The 17085-nt window shown below is 35.4% G+C and overlaps 1 protein-coding gene across 2 annotated transcripts in view; it reads left to right on the top strand.

The window, feature by feature from the left end:
- The window catches only part of LOC116165346 (transcriptional coactivator YAP1-A), a 36487-nt gene that overhangs the window by 1300 nt on the left and 18102 nt on the right, over positions 1-17085 (top strand). The window lies entirely within an intron of this gene.

Genomic DNA, 17085 nt, shown 5'->3' with positions numbered 1-17085 from the left:
TAGTTATAAATGTGATTAGTAGACCAATTATGGGTGCAAATAAAACTACTTAATACGGAAACTTTCGATTTTTGGAAATGAGGTGCAGTTGAATCGCCTGCTCTCCGTAAAGGAAAAATAATACTTCTGAAATGTGCATCTCCAGCCAGGTTTTGAATTAGGTCGTTTGTCTCCTGAAACTTTTTTTATTTCAAGAATTGGAGGTGCAATGGGAATTATGTGTACCAACAAAAACTGAGCTAATTAAGTCCACGTCCACCTCATGTTTGGGTCTGTGATTATATGATGTAAATAAACGGAATGGTAAGATAATTAGATCCTTTACAGTTTACAGTTTACCTGTGTGAATTTAGCAATTTAGGAGAGTTTGGACGCGAATTATACCAAATCTTGCAATTATTTCGAAATGTACACATGTCAACCCTTAAATAACGTCAGTAAAATTTGTACAAAGTTTGTCTGAAATAATGTTGCTGTATGTGTTTAAAGTTTATTGGCGGCATTTAAGGGTTGATCTGCTTGGATTTACTATCAATCGCATGTAATTACTGTCGAATCGCCTGTAAATAGGATTTACCGATTTATTGCTGTTAGCTGGTTATTGCGAGGGTTATTGCTTCACAGAGCACAGAGCTTATAGGTTTCCATCGTTGTCCGCTTGTCTGTGTGCATGCCTACTTTTTAAAAAGTCGATCGTGTGATTAAGGTACCTAACTCAAAATCGTCATCTTTGAAAACAAGACCATTATTTCGATGTCCAAGGACATAAATTTGAATTAACCACATACATTTTGATCAAAATATGTCACATTGCCTTCATTTGCAATTCTGGTTAGATAAATTTTGGGGCACTTCCAGTAGTATTCTCATTTGCGCTAAATATGTTATATACAAGGGGTGTCAAAAATGCCTTGAAGTAATTGTAATTTAGATTTTCGCCGGCGCATCCGGAACAAGCTGCAATAAAGCCCGACTTTTCGACAGCCATATTTTTAATCATCACTCCATTATTTTTTTATGATAGAAAGTTTATTAAACATTATTGTGAAGATTATTACAAGAGTTAAATCTTTTAAGGGTGAGTTTAAAGGATTCAAAGAATATATAAATACACGTTTTAAATTTCTATATCTCACTTAATTTTTGTTGTACAGAAAATGCTCGAGAAAATGTTTGGAATAAAAAAAGCTACAATTTGATAGTGTAGCATACTTGCGGTTTCAAGAACGCTGAGTGTGTACCTACAATATTTATTAATACCCGCAACGAGACCCGCAATATGGTCATTCGCCATCATGCAGGTGTAGGCATCCGGAAAATAGAGTTTGAATTTGAAAATATTCGCTCGCTTGAAAAGATTCTGGAGAAATTATTCAATTCAATTCAATTTTAGAATGGATTCATTTTATTAGGTACAGAAAAATGTTGCAAAAGTTACTGTATAATGAATTAATGATTATCGAATAATCTGCGGTTTTCAAAATGAGTATACGGAGTCAGGTAAAAAAGTTATAGGAAATAACATATTAAATTCTCTTTTCAAAAATATAATAATATTAATATTGATTTTTGATTTAAAAATTAAAAAAGATTTTTAAAAACTTCAAAACTTTTGAAACATTTTTGATTCATTTGAATCTTTTTTAATTTTTTTCCCCTATCTATTTAAATTTATTATGGTTAAATAGTGAAAATATCTTAAATAAATAATTAAAAATATATTAGGTTAGCAAATAAATTTTTTAAATCTTTTTTTAATATCCTCGGCGTGTTATGCTACCCTTTTCATTAAAATATACATTTAAAAAATTAGGTTAGGTGTGATAACTTTTTTACCTTGCCCCGTGTGTTTTTTTTAAAATGGCTTATTTAAACTTGTGAAACTTTTTTGTATCTTTTTTTCCCGTCAACAAAAATGTTTAAATTTTACCATTTTAAGTTTGACCCAAAAAAAAACGTTTTTCTACAACTGTCAAAAAACCTGTCATTTTCTGACATATTTCGAAGCACGAAGTACCTACTAGATTTTTCAACGGTTAATTAATAAGTAAGGTTGTTCTTGACAACGTTCGCGAAAACTTTAACAGTGAAAAAAGGTATTTCGCGCACGGACAAAGTGGTACCTAAACAGAAATTTAATGAATAATCAGTTCACTGTTCAGTTATAGAAAAAATGTATATAAGTATAACACGAGATATACGGAATTACGGAAATATTGTATAATAGTGTCGAAAATGAGCCACCCTGTACATGACTCTAGCTTTGTTAATCTCGAGGTTAATCTCGTCATTTTTTTTATGCATGATGTTGACCATTGACCGTATTTCGGGTATTTGCATGTTTTAGTGATTAGTGATGATTAACCAACAAACCCCGCAAACCTGAAGTAAATTTCTTAATTCAGGGATGTTGCGTAATCAGACAACACAATAGTATGTACAAAAATACTGTACAATAAGTCAACTTTTCCTATCCTGCTTGGTGCTATATAAAAAAACTGTTTGGGTCGCATTTCAGAATGACCCTATATCATTGAATTTAAGTTAAAAGCAATGCAGAAAAGTGTTTATTACCAAAGTTTCTTTATAGTGGTTGTTAAATAATCTGCCGTTTTCAAAATAAGTTTACGGGATCGGGTCAACAAGTTATCGGGCCTAACCTCATTTTTTTAAATCTATATTTTAATGTAAAAAATAGCATATTACATTTTTTTCAAAAATATAACAAAAGTTTCAAATGATTCAAAAAATTAAAAAAAGATTCAAGCGGGTTAAAAAAGATTAAAAAAAATTCAACAAAATTATATAATTAAAGAAAAAAAACGAAAATGGTTCTATAATTTTTCCTCGAAAGGAGCAGTTGTCCCGTTATTTGGCTTTGACTCTACTTTTCTTTGTTTTTTAAAAGCTACAATTTTCTTCTCGGCGGTTTTTTTAAAATAAAATGCATACTTTTCGAGTTTTTCCCTAATAACCAATTAAAAACATTGATCCTTTCTATGAACAAGAATTGAGGTTCTATTGAACATTTATTATTCACGAGCTCCTAGCAGTTTATAATTTTGTTGTGTCTGTCCGTCCGTCCGTCCGTTAGCATGATAATTCATAAACGAATGGACCGATTACGATGAAATTTTTCAGGTGGATTCTTTATCAAATTTGTAGATCGGAGTTCGTGAATTGGCAATGTAGCCCAAAAAATAAAGTAGGCCCTTTTGACATCTCCGTTAGTTATGAACCGAATTGCATGAAATTCAATATGCGCATAGCTTTAGCCATATGAAACACAATTCCAAAAGTTGAACCTAATCGATCAGCATTCACAGTGCCCTTTGTGCATCTCGACCATTTACAGATCGAATTGCAAACTTTCTTATTTATGAAGGTATTTAAATGAAATTTGATACATAGCCACTTGGAATAAAAGCAAATTTAACGCCAGTTTCAAAATTTGGTTTTGCGCATGCGCAGTGCCAACTTTCTTATTTATGGAGGGATTTAAATAAAATTTTCCGACGAAGTTGGGTGGACTATTTGCAGCCACATTTTCTGTCCGTCCGTCGGTACTACACTTTCAATATATTTTAGTTTGTTCTTTTTGTATTGTACATGTTGTAAATGGAAAGTATTCGGAGCGCAAACGATCACTGAAAAAACCGTAAAGTGAGGGAAGGTAGCAGTATGGAATTTTGTATTTGGAATAATTGAAACACGACGGGGGCGCAAACGAAGATATTCGGGGCGCTCTCTGAGAAAATATTCGTTTGAGGTCAGCTTCCGAAAATTGTGGCGCCAAAAATTAAACTGGTGAAGAATTGGTGAGATTATAGCGCGGCAACGCCGATTCTACTGTAAATAAAGAATTGACGACAGAATAAAAACTCCCCCCCCCCCCTCACTATTGTCAATCAAATAATAATAATTTTACTCGTGATCGCATTGCACATGTGAAATCAACACGTTACGAGTGATGTCGTGCGCGATCGTGAAACCAATCGTGCGCCACGAAAAACGACCTATATTTTCATGTTTTTGGTAAAATCACATTTAATAAAATCATGTCCTAAAATGTGAACATTTTATAATGGCATAAATTAATGGGGATATAGATTATGGATTTTTTTTAAATATCAGATTTTTTTAGCGCATTTCCACAAAAATAAAAAAAAATGCGCTATTGTGGCCACTTTGTCCGTCCGTCCGTCCGTCCGCTACTTTTGCGACGCTACTAGTTCTTTATCTTAAGAGCTATTGTTCTACTTTTTTCGCTATTTGGTTCGTTATGGTGTCGAGTCTTGTACCAAGGAAGGAATTTTTTCTGTACCGCTTACAAAAAAAGTTATGTAAAAAAACAAAAAACCGTTTTTTACATGTTCCATAATTTTACACTTTTGCCGTTTATTTACGATCCTAGAGATCGTTTATAATTTTGCATTGCTATCTGTCGCCTGCCGGTTGGTCTCTCCGTCTGTTCCTTTGTCTGTCTGTCCATCTATCTGTCCGTGGGAACGATAACTTTGTTTAGAAATGTTCGATCGCTTTTACATCTCCGTTAGTTATGAACTGAATTGCATGAAATTCAATATGGGCATAGATTTAGCCATATAATACGCAATGCCAAAAGTTGGATCGAATCGATTCAAAATTCACAGTGCCCTTTTCGCATATCGACCATAAACCGAATTGCAAACTTTTTTACTTATAAAAGTATTTGAATGAAATTTGATACATAGGCACTTGGGATAAAGGAAATTCAAACGCCAATTTCAAAATTTGGTTTTGCGCATGCGCAGTGCCAACTTTTTTAAAAGTATTTGAATGAAATTTGATACATAGGCACTTGGAATAAAGGAAAATCAAACGCCAATTTCAAAATTGGGTTTTGCGCATGCGCAGTGCCAACTTTTTTATTTATGGAAGAATTTAAATGAAATGTGATACATAGGCACTTGGAATAAAGAAAAATCTAGCGCCAGTTTCAAAATTTTATTTTGCGCATGCGCCGTGCCAACTTTTTTATCTATGGAACTATTTAAGTGAAATTTGATACTTAGGCGCTTGGAACAAAGGAAAATCTTAGTTTATTAGTTAGTTATAGTAAATTAGTTTTAAAATTTAGGTTTGCGCATGCGCAGCTCCAACTTTCTTGTTTAGAAAAGCATTGAAATGAAATTCTTCTCATAAACTGAAATTGAAGTAGCACGTCAACAATGGATTGCCCATGTGCAACGCTATCTTTCATATTTGTGCCGGATTTTTACGATTTTAACAGAAGTTGCATCTTACAAATGGGAAATGAATGCAAGTGGAAATGCGCTTTATGTAAATCGTTTACGATTACTTTTTAACTTGTTTATTTTTTCTTGCACACCGATTTTTGGATTTTTAATTTTTACGACAGAAGTTGCATCTTACAAATGGGAAATGAATGCAAGTGGAAATGCGCTTTATGTAAATCGTTTACGATTACTTTTTAACTTGTTTATTTTTTCTTGCACACCGATTTTTGGAGCGTCAAAATTGAGCAAATTTCAAAATGTTTAATGTTCTTTCATAGATGATATAATTGCCACACTAAATTTTCAAAAAATGTGCAGAGGGGTTAGGATTGCCAGATTTTGAGCATTGCCAACCAGAGTTGGACTGGGTCAAGCATAGAGTGACCCAGTGACCCGGTGACCCAGTTAGTTTACTGACCCAGTGACCCGGTGACCCAGTGACCCGGTGACCCAGTTGACCCGGTGACCCAGTTTGACCCGGTGACCCAGCTTGACCCAGTGACCCAGTTGACCCGGTGACCCAGCTTGACCCAGTTTGACCCGGTGACCCAGCTTGACCCGGTGACCCAGCTTGACCCAGTTTGACCCGGTGACCCAGCTTGACCCGGTGACCCAGCTTGACCCAGTGACCCATCTTGACCCAGCTTTACTCAGTGACCCGTCTTGACCCGGTGGCCCAGTAATTAAATTATTGTTAGGTATCATCCAAAACAATTTCAAGTAACTTTTAATTTAAAAAAAAAACTTCCTCAATAATATTCGCAACAAGCACGTAGCCCAATTTCATTCAAGAGAACTAATACCTAAAAAAATCAAATGCATTTGTTTATAGTTTGTAGTCAAGCAGTCAATGAAAGTACTTAGAAAAAAGATTTATTTGGATTAAGCTAACTAGTAGAAAAAAATTAAATGTGAATGAACACCTGTAAGCAAACTGGTAAGCCCTGAAGCAAAGAAATAACATTATTCTAATACAATTCGGGACATGGAAAGTTTTTTACGGCAGTATTAAAGCAAACATCACAGAAATGGCAGTTGTCAAGCAATCGAGTATTATTTTCAACAAACCAGCATTTCATTTATTTCATAATCTGTACACTTGAACCGAGGGCACTGACTTAACTGCGTTATTCGATCAAACTAGGTGACTGGGTCGAATTGGGTCCCCGGGTGAAATTGGGTCGCTGGGTCAAACTGGGTCACTGGGTCAAACTGGGTCACTGGGTCAAACTGGGTCACTGGGTCAAACTGGGTCACTGGGTCTAACTGAAAAGAGTAGGACGTGACCCAGCGACCCAGTGACCCAGTTTAATTTAGTGACCCAGTTGACCCAGTGACCCAGTCCAACTCTGTTGCCAACCGGGGCCGCCGGGAAGGGAGGGTGGTCTAAAATACAAACAGCAAAATAATGTAAATATCTCGGTAAATATACTCGCACCCACAATTATTTTGGATTGCGAATTCAGTTTAATCACAATTGAATGTCTGTCATATGGTCTAGCTAGTAGTAAGGGTACTCGGCTTGCAACCGGGCGGTACGGGTTCGATTCTTTGCATGGAAAGTTTTTTTTGTAACACAAAAATGCGGTTGGCGTTGGAAATTAGGTTATTTGTAGGTTTAAGATTGTTTTCTCAAATAGTTTTGAAAACTGAAAATCTGAGTTTTCCGACGAGGTAGCGCATTTGCTATTTACGAATATGCGTCCCTGTCAAACCGCACGTGTGGTAGGCGTAGGGTTGACATCTATCTGAAAATTGTGTAAACTTCACTGGCCGCATTATAATTGTAAAAATGGCCTCAAGTGCATCAGAAGTTACAATAAAATAAGCAATTAAAAAAAACGCATTTTTCCTTTGGTGAAGAATTCGCAAGCGGAAATTAAATTACAATTTTCCGGTATTACATCGTCAAAAATCGAACATTATCCGAAATTGTAAAAAAAATCGCTGATCCATCGCATCTGAAAAAGCAGTAAGGAAGTACCAGACTCGATAACCCCGTAGAGTTTACCTTGGCAGGTAAATTCTCTCATATTACGCGGATTTCTCTTTTTGTCTACATATTCAATTTGCTGCATCGCATAAAAATTAATAAGCCTCGACCAACGCAACGTACGTCTGTCCGAAACAGGAAGATGCGCTATCATTTTCTGGACCTCTACAGCCGACACTTGAGTCGGTTTCATGTTCATATATTTTTAACGCGGTGTGGGAAACTGTAACTATGTCGTCACTTCGTTCTCTCATTTCCAATGGAAGTCTCGCGTTGCGATTTTCGCTTAAGTTCCGTTACGGGTTCGTGATACACACCTTTATGCGAACTCAACGTCACGTACAGATTATGTGAACGTCCTTCTTTTTAATGTCATAGATTTTTTTAGCGCTAATTTGTTCTTTCTAGTGTATGCAGAAATCAAAGGTCAAACGTGTATTGCTTTCACGTTGTTAATTAGTCGCAATTATAGATGAATCCATTACACTTTTCCAAACTATCACTAATTGCGAAATAATTCAAATTTAAATTATTTTAAAAATTATGACCTCATTGTGTAATTCAGGAAACGTCATTTTTAATTGTAATAATAGCTTTATGGGCACTTGTAACTATACATACAATTCCTTTTAAATTATGACTTTTCTTTCTAATTACTACCTATGTAACGCGCTTCAACAGTTGCTTAGTTTATAAAAATCAAAATAGGTAATTAAGAGCATTTTTCAATTCAAATCCCTTCAAATGGTGATTGAAGGAGGACCAAGAGAATTATATAAAGGAAAAACCTAAGGGGAAATATGACATAGAATTTCGTACACCAAACATCCATTCAGTAGTAGTTAATCCATGGATATCCACCAGATATCTTCAGAAATTCATGGAATATGCGGAAGATAATCGCACGTCCATGCCAAATCCATGATATTTCTTTGGAAATCCGCCGACATATTCAAATTGCGTCCAGATAGAGATGTCCGTTTTGGAAAACTAGGAATATCGATGATAATTGTTCCAAATCTGCTCTGGTTTAACCTTCGACTTGACTCGAAGCAATCCTGCATGTTGACAGTGCAGTGCGGAACTTTCTAGTTGCACCAATTTGGGAACGCAGAGCTCTGCAGTATCTATTTCTCGCATCCGAGTTACAATTCAGCGTAACCGTAACCAGAGCTTTTCTGCCAAACCGCATCTCAAAACGTGTCGTCGACCCGTATACAAATATCCCATGATATCAGCCCCAACTGTTCTCACCACCGCATCCGACCTCGCTCTTTATCATAAGGACCGACGCCAGGCAGTACCCCTGGCCGCTGTACTTACTCTCTTTTTTGAAAGATACGAAGAAAAATCAAAATTGTCAATTTCATAATGACCCTATATTTTCTTATTTAAAAGCTCCACGAAAAAATGTTCATTACAAAAGTACTTTCTGAGTAATCTGCCGTTTTCAGAATATCGATGTCAGTAAAAAAAGTTACCGGACCTAACTTCATTTTTTTAAATTATTATTATTAAACACCCTGTATATTTTAATTAAAAAAGATAGCATATTAAAATTCACTTTTTAAAAATATGTCACAATAGGGATGATATTAAAAAATATAAGTGATTCAAAAAAGAATTAAGGTTCAAATGTTTTGAAATTTTCTGTATTTTTCAAATCATTTGAACCTTTTTTAAATCTTTCTTGAATATCATCCTTATACAATAAATATTTATAAATACCCATAAGGACAAATTAAATACAACAAATACGACAAATCTAAGTATACCTACTAATTTTTAGGATCTCAATACCTTTTCAGTAGTCTTTATCCAATTTAAGCAAAGTATCTAAGTAATAATATTATAAAATGCAAATATTTCAAAAAAGGCTAAATGTTAACATCAGAAAGAAAACATTATTCTATTTTTGAAAAATATACAGGGCGTTCCATTAAAAATTTGCATTTTTTACTAACTTACTTTACATTTTCTGGCAATGTATGATAAACCCCACCACAGGTATATTTAAAGTTTTTCTCCTATCCTATATTAAACATGCTGTCTAAATATACTGAATAATCCTTTACGTTTCGGTTCGATGGTTTTTGTTCAAATTTTGAATGTGTATATTAAAAATTTAAAAAAAAGCGTCGCAACGTCGTCAAACTTTTTTTCAAATAACACAAAATTTATAAAAATTATTCTGAAGACCTTATTTTTATGTGTACAACTCGATGTACAACCTCCAAACAAGTGCTCGTTTTAATTACAACAAAATTAGAAAAAAATGTCAAAAAATTAAAATATTTTTTGTCGGCAAACGGTTACTATTATTTCGATATAATTTTGCAAAGGTACATTCGGTATAAAGTATGTAAGACTGTCAAATACTTTTTTTCCGTTTTTTACCACCCGCACTTTAGTAAGGGAGGTATTGCATTGGGGTAAAAAATGACCCCCCACTTTTTTTACGGAAATATACGTTTTGAAGCACTAGGAATTCGAATCAAACAAAATCTCGATGTTGGTCTGCCTGTACTCTCATTTCCGGCTAAACGGTGGAACCGATTGGAACCAAATTTGGTACACATATTCTTAGACATAAAAGGGCAGAATCGTACATTTTCAGGTTTGCGGGTGATATCTGTGTTAGCCACAGCAAATTTTTTTATGCCTGAGCTTAGAGCATCGTGACGTCAATTTTTTTTAAACCAAGTAATTTGAAAGAGATTATTGTTCTTTGTTTAACCTATAGAAATTGGAATAAGTTTTATTACAAAAAACTTGGGAAAAAATATTAAAAATTGAAATTCAGTAGTTCAGAAATTCGGGCGTTGCTTTCTTTTTAGTTTTAATGTGAAGAACTTAAGATAAAATATCAATATGTTAAAATATGAACGTACATGTGTATACAGGCTGATTCAAATTCGAGGGCCACCATGGGGATCTTGGAGAACTGTAAGAGATAGATAGGTAGTTAAAATTTGGCAAAGTTACGTATTTTAATGCTTAATAAGATGCAGCTTTGAAAGTGAAAAAATTTCGACTACTTTCGGAGATATCCGGAAAAAAACGAAATTTTGCAAATTATTATCATTTTAGGCCATGCTATAACCTATAATGTATATGTATAAATTTTAACTTAATTTTTAGCTTCCCATAGCTTGAGCGAGGTAGCAATTTTCCGAGATAATCGCTCGATAGATTTTGTTCAAATTTTGCATTAGTATTATTCGGTATACGGAAACGAAAATTAACTGGCCGGATTTGTTTTACTTTTGTTTATTACTAAGTAATACCTAAGACTAATAATACATTATTGTCTAAACTCAAGCAAAGTTGCTTCCGGTTAGTATTTCGATGGGTAACTTCTCAAAAAAAATTTTTAATAGTAAAATTAGGATAGAAATTGCATTATATACGCATGTACAGTGTGTCCTATATTGGTTGAGACTGTAGTGTATCTCGGCTGTTTTAGGTAGATTTCTATCTATCTACTTATTGTAATGGTACCAGTATATTTATAGGTTTATCATCACTTCCAAGAAAATTATGAACCGATTTTCATTAAACTTTAAGGGTTGGTGTAACTCATAAATATCTCGGTCAAGTTCGTGAATCAGTCAATTACGCCATATTGAAACAAAATGACGGAAAGAAATCGACCTACACCTGATCGATTTTTTAAAGATAGGACGTCCAGTGCCACTTTTTTGTTAAACTTTTAATACCACAAATAGAATGAATCTAGCTACGCTTGTTTCTGAAACACAGGGTGAAAATGAAAAGTTTGACTTTTTGGGATGTTGTACCGTTGTACCCATATATAAGATAGAAAAAAGGTAATAATTGTTTCTTTTAGACATTTTCACGTAGAATCCAGTGGCGTAGTCAAAAGAATTTTGGACCACCGTTTCTGAGATTTGCCCTAATTTAGTCGTATACGCAGTAAGAACGTTTGGACACTAATATTTGCAATTTGCGAACTAAATCTAGAGAAATCCAACCCATATATAACGTCATACAAACTACTTTTTTTTGGAAATAGTTATCATATTTATTCGTTTTTACGACGCTTTTATTTTTAATGTTTGTGTATGTTTATGTAAATGTCGATGTAATAATTTCAAGAAAGGAACATATTTTTGTCAGAGAATTACCGGAATTGTCAGTATTTTGGATGTTCAAACGGAAGTAAGTGCAAAAATCTTAGTTTCAAAGCTCCTGTTGGGAAATAATTACGCCTTGATTTAGTGAAGCGGATGTGCTATCGGATATATCAAATTCCTAGGATTCCGATAGGTTCGTCACTCGAGGTATGGTATGTGAGCGTAGTATCGCTACCGATACGATAAAATTGTAAGAAAGCACTCATTACAGATATTTCTTAGTATACACGGAAGCAGAAGTCAATAATAAATACTGGGTATCAAAGGTTCGTGGAAATCCTACAAGGTGACTCATTGTTACTTGCGTACTTCTTGTGTTTTTTTGGTTTGATTGTTTTTTATTTTATTGGTCACATGAAGTTCATTTTATTAATAACTGGTACTTCTCGATGAATTGAAGGTTAGGATCCATTCATTGTTAAATTACCGTCGGGAAAGGGAAAGGTCGTGCAAGTTATTAATGACTTGTGCGTGAGATCATTGCTCTTATAACTGTCACAGTTTTAGAAGGCAACATTTGCGGTTACTGTATATCCTTGACTTGTACTTCTTTCTTTTAATCATCGAAGGAATCTCATTACAGTAGCTCATTTCCACCACCATAAACGTAAACCCTCTTCATTTACGACGACCGTAATTAGTCAAGGTAACTCAGTTACTATTATGAAATTTAAAAAAAAAAGCCATTGACGAATCGGTACTGGGTAGAGTACAATTGCTACAGTTCTACATTTATAAATTAATTGGTTTGTATAATTGACCTCAACACATAATGTTTCATCTTGTGTTGCTTATTTTGTTCTCGGTTTTAATCGACACGTACCGTGCGTTGTTACCAGGATGTTACCTTGCAGTACCTCAAACTTACATAATAACGATTTTTAACAACGTTATAGCAGTGGCGTAGCAATTTTCGATCAAAATCAGAGAATCATATTTCAAACTCCAAATCGTGACACGAGCCAAATTGGAACGCGTGGAACCGAGGAGGGGGCTTCAGTCGAGTGCAACCGAAACCGAATGGGCAATCCCTAACGGACCTACACTTTCATTGAAACGAAAATCAAAACTGCGGAAAGTCTAAGTGACATGATAAAAGGCTGATGTGCTGGATGCCACACAGGCGTGCAATAGCAGATAAAGGATATCAATCTCGATGCCCAATTTGTTTCGTATCAAACCATTCACTAAATATAGTTTGCCTAAATGCAGCTTCAATGGAGGTAAATTCGGTGGCTTTCTTTGGTACGGTAAAATTCACTCACACTAACTCACAACGATTTGGCACTGGACATTATTCTCTGCTAAATGAAAAAAACACGAAAAGTACCTGCGTCATTTGACTTTTACTAATTTTCTTGATTAATAATTAAAATAGAGGGGGCGGCAAATTTCAGGTCGGTTCCAGGCGACCCCTATACCACTACGTTATAGTCCACACAATGTACTAGATCGTATGAGATTCCATGGAGATTATGTTAAAGAAGTTTCGAAATTAGGACTAGTTTTATACCCACAATGTTGCTATTATACGATTGTTGGGCTTTCCAATTGTAATACATAGGTAGTATTTTTTCGAAAATTTAGTCTTTGTTTCATATGAATAGAACACGTGTTTTCTTTGCTCAAATTCAAGTAGGCAATAATTTACCTAGGAACCCCAGTGAAAGTGTCGAACGTGACGCTGTCTTAGGGTAAATTAAACGATCCGTTTCGATTACGACTGAAGGCGCGCCGGTATTACTTAATATTTTTGACTATGATTTCAGTTGTGGTAAGTGCACTTGTTTATTGTACTAAGGTGAGTGCCTCTGCTGGCATTTTTGCTGTATGCAATTAGACTTCGAAACGTTATGCATATGATTTACGTATGTGAGATGATAGAGTTATTAGTACTAATTACGAAAGGTAGCTTCTTGTCGGGTGAATTTCGGCAGCTGAATATTGCTATCCCCATTGTCATTAATTGGGATGTAACACGACCAACGTTGGAAGGTCTCCTATTTTGCAGGGGGTACGGTGGGCACAGGGCAGCCTTTTTCATCTCGCAGGAGTTACGTTTTCGGGTACATGTGGTTCGGCCCACCGCGGTTGAAAGACTCCTGTATACCCTCGTTCTTTGTGAGAGGGGTTGTCGCACGGGAGGATACGTGGACCTGAAGGAGAGCCCTGGGCAACTTTGACTGCGCATGAAGGTTTCGTACTCCGACACTTGCAGACTCTTGTTTAATTCCACGCGTGGGGGTAGTGCTTGCACAGGGGATCTGAACGTGAGAAGACCCTCTGTTCTCGATAATGCAGCTACTAAATGTAGCATGTTTTGAGTGTTGCTGAGTAAACACGATTAGAGTAGCTATGTGATTGAATGCAAGACAGAGCTGCTTCTTGTGTTTCTTGTAATTACAGTGGTCCAGGCCGAGAGCAGCCATGGGGACCAGATACTGTTAAGAGGCCTGGATGATCCTCACGATTGGGATGAGTGATGTTAATGGTTATAATTGTCTGATTTAATAACAATAACATATATTTACGAAAATTCTGGTTGTTTCTTATTGATTATATCGCTGTGTCGCTCATAATACACAAAATATCAAATATTGAAATTAATATAATAATAATAGCCATTTATTGGCTAACGTACAGAAGAAACAATACATAATTTTAGTGAATATTAAACTAAATTTATTACGTTATACCAAAAGGGCGAAGTTCAGATATGTAGTGCAAACTACAATCTGTTCTACCACTTAACCCTATATTAATTGTACACATATCACCCCTTAAATACCGTCAATAAAATTAAACATAAGCATTCTTTTTTTAGAAATAATGTTCAAACTCGCTGCTTTTTCTTAAATAAACGCGAATACTTTGTTGATAATGAATGAAGCCATGGATTTGACAGATTTATTGAATGTGAAATTTTTAAAGCGAAGCAACACTGTTTTGGTTTTACTTTGTTGAGTTTGTGGTGATTCCGTGATTTCCGAAAGCACGTAACGTTTGGTGTAAGGACTCGTTCGACGCTTTTATGGTAAAAAAAATACGAAAACTTCAGCAATAATTATCCTTGCGTTCAACTAACAGAGTTATCAAAAAATATCAACCCCGAAAATTCAACTTACTTCTGGTAGCTGTGATACTCGGAACTTGATTAATTAATTTTTCTAATTGGACTAATCCACCCTAAGTTTCTTCGTAAAATTTTGAATTCCAAAAATGGCGGATTAACTTTCAAAATGCCAAGGCGATGTCAAATTTTTCGTTGGTTACTATTCTTTTTCCTACCAATCCCTAGATGATTCTATAGGTGGGTCATCAATTTAATTCTCATCTTCATACCTTATAAAAAGGCTGCAATCTTATCCCTACGCTCGCTGTCTAGACTAGACGCCAAAAACTATTAACGCACAAAAGCTCATTAAAACACCTGCGTAAAAATGACACATATTTCGTTGACTTCAATCATCCAGATAAATTCTCTACGACCAACATTTGTTTGGGAAGACACTTCAGAACTTTGCTATTTTGTTTAGCTAAATTGCCTATTTCTTCGTGAAAATAAAAAAATGAAAAATCCATAAAAACTTATCTGCGCTTTACATTGAACAAAACTAGGGTAAAATAAGTATCATTTTTGGTGTACACCAAAAATTCAAATTAATTCACGTTAATTCATGTTAATTCCCGTTAATTCAAAATAATTCATGCTAATTCAAATTAATGCACGGTAAGTAATTCAAATTAATTCACGTTAATTCAAATTAGAATTTAAAAAGAAACCTCCCTAGAAATTAATTATGTTGACAAACTTAGTGGAGTAACGGCACGTCGCAATGTGTACAGGATGCTCCAAATTGCTCGTTTTCAATGATTTTGGGGGATATTTTAAAAACTAAAAAAGATAGGAGTGATGCAGTTTCGACTCATAGTTACTTTTCAAAGCTTCATAGATCGACGATGTCAATTTTAACGTATAACTTGCGCGAACGTGGCAACAGCGCAAAAGTTTACAGGAAAAAGGAAAAATACCCCCTTACTAAGAGATTATTTTTATATACAGTGTATTCTTTATACTTTTTGATTTTTCCCACAAATAACTAAGTTACAAAGTACAAACTTTTTATTGGATATTTGGACTTTTGCGCTGTTGCCATGTTCGCCCAAGTCGTACGTCAAAATTTGAAATCGTTGATCTATGCAGATTTGAAAAGTACGAAAAGTGCAAACCGCATCACTGTATCTGTTTTAGTTCTCAAAATATCTCCAAAAAACATCGAAAACAAGCAATTTGGAAAACCCTGTACATATCTGTTTTCATTGTAGGTACCTACCAAGGTGTTAATTAGGTGACGAATATGGGGGGGGGGGGGGCCTAAGGACTTGATAGTTTTCTATAAAGGACCATCGAATCTTGCTTTCCTGACGAAAAGCCCATAATCCAGAAACTCCTGATGTGTTACGTTGGATGGTCCTTTTCCAAAAATTATACCGTAAGTGTTATGGGCATTGTACGTTTTGGGGAAGAATGTAGAATCCGCAGGTCTGGGGGGGGGGGTATCCACCAGCAAAGCGGCCGGAGATTTTGATGTGTACGGAAAGTAACAGTGAATCTGTCTTTGTTTTCTGGTATAATACTCTCAGAACCCCCGACGCTATGTTACCTCACAAAACGTACAGACTCTCGTGATAGTTTTCTATAAAGGACCATTGAATTTTGCTTGAAAGGTTACTTCGAGGTGTTGTGTTGTCTCTGTTACTTCTCGCTCATCCGTCACTATGGGTGCAGACTCCTCTCGGAGAGTTTTCCATGGGGAATATTCAGTGTCCTTCCTTGCGGATGCGTTATACTTTATTTTTGTAATAACAAGTCCTCCTCTATAGCTCTGGTATGGATTACAAGATAAGCAGAAACCCTTAAGTCAGAGATTAAGCACACATTAATAGGAACAGTATGCATCTAGTATTTTGAGGAGCAATCCATTCGCATTCCACGTGGCACGTTTTTGCTCCTTTTGTAACAGTGGGGAATCCGTATCCGCAAGAGCTCGTAACTAAAATAGTCTTATCGGCGTGTACTCATGTAGGCTTACTAATCAGACCGGATTGTGATAGTAGACGACATCGAGCGCCGTTTTTTTTGTTTTTTATCTTTATGTATTTCAGATAAGTTTGGCACCTTCGCACAGCGGAAGGGTACCGAGATGTAATTGCGTTAAAAGTATTAGTCGGATTAAATGTGGGCAGTGTCTCTTTTCGCTGAATGCTATGAATGAATTTTGACTCGAGGTGACAATTGCCAAATTTATTTATATTCGAATCGATTCTTACGATTTTCATCATAGCGAGTTACTAATTGATATTTCATAGTAAAGTGTGTTATTTTTGATTGCTTATAACTGGCGCCGCTTTTATTTGAGTTGTTGCTCGTTGTGTCTATAAATATTGTGTATAGATAAAAATATTGCTAGTAGGCGTGATTCACAAAACCACCTTTTTATTTGAGTACGTTTACTTACGCGATGTTTAGCATTTGACCAATTTGCCTTCATTCTTTAGATGGCTTTAGGTGGGTAAATTTAGATTCTTTCCGACCTATGGGCAACCTAGGTGATGTGCTTAATAAAAGGGTCTACCAAATTCGGTACGCTTCACC

The sequence above is a fragment of the Photinus pyralis genome, unplaced genomic scaffold (genome assembly GCF_008802855.1).
Source record: "Photinus pyralis isolate 1611_PpyrPB1 unplaced genomic scaffold, Ppyr1.3 Ppyr1.4_LG3a, whole genome shotgun sequence".
In the NCBI taxonomy this organism is placed as follows: Eukaryota; Metazoa; Arthropoda; class Insecta; order Coleoptera; family Lampyridae; genus Photinus; species Photinus pyralis.
This window is presented reverse-complemented; position numbering and strand designations above follow the sequence as displayed.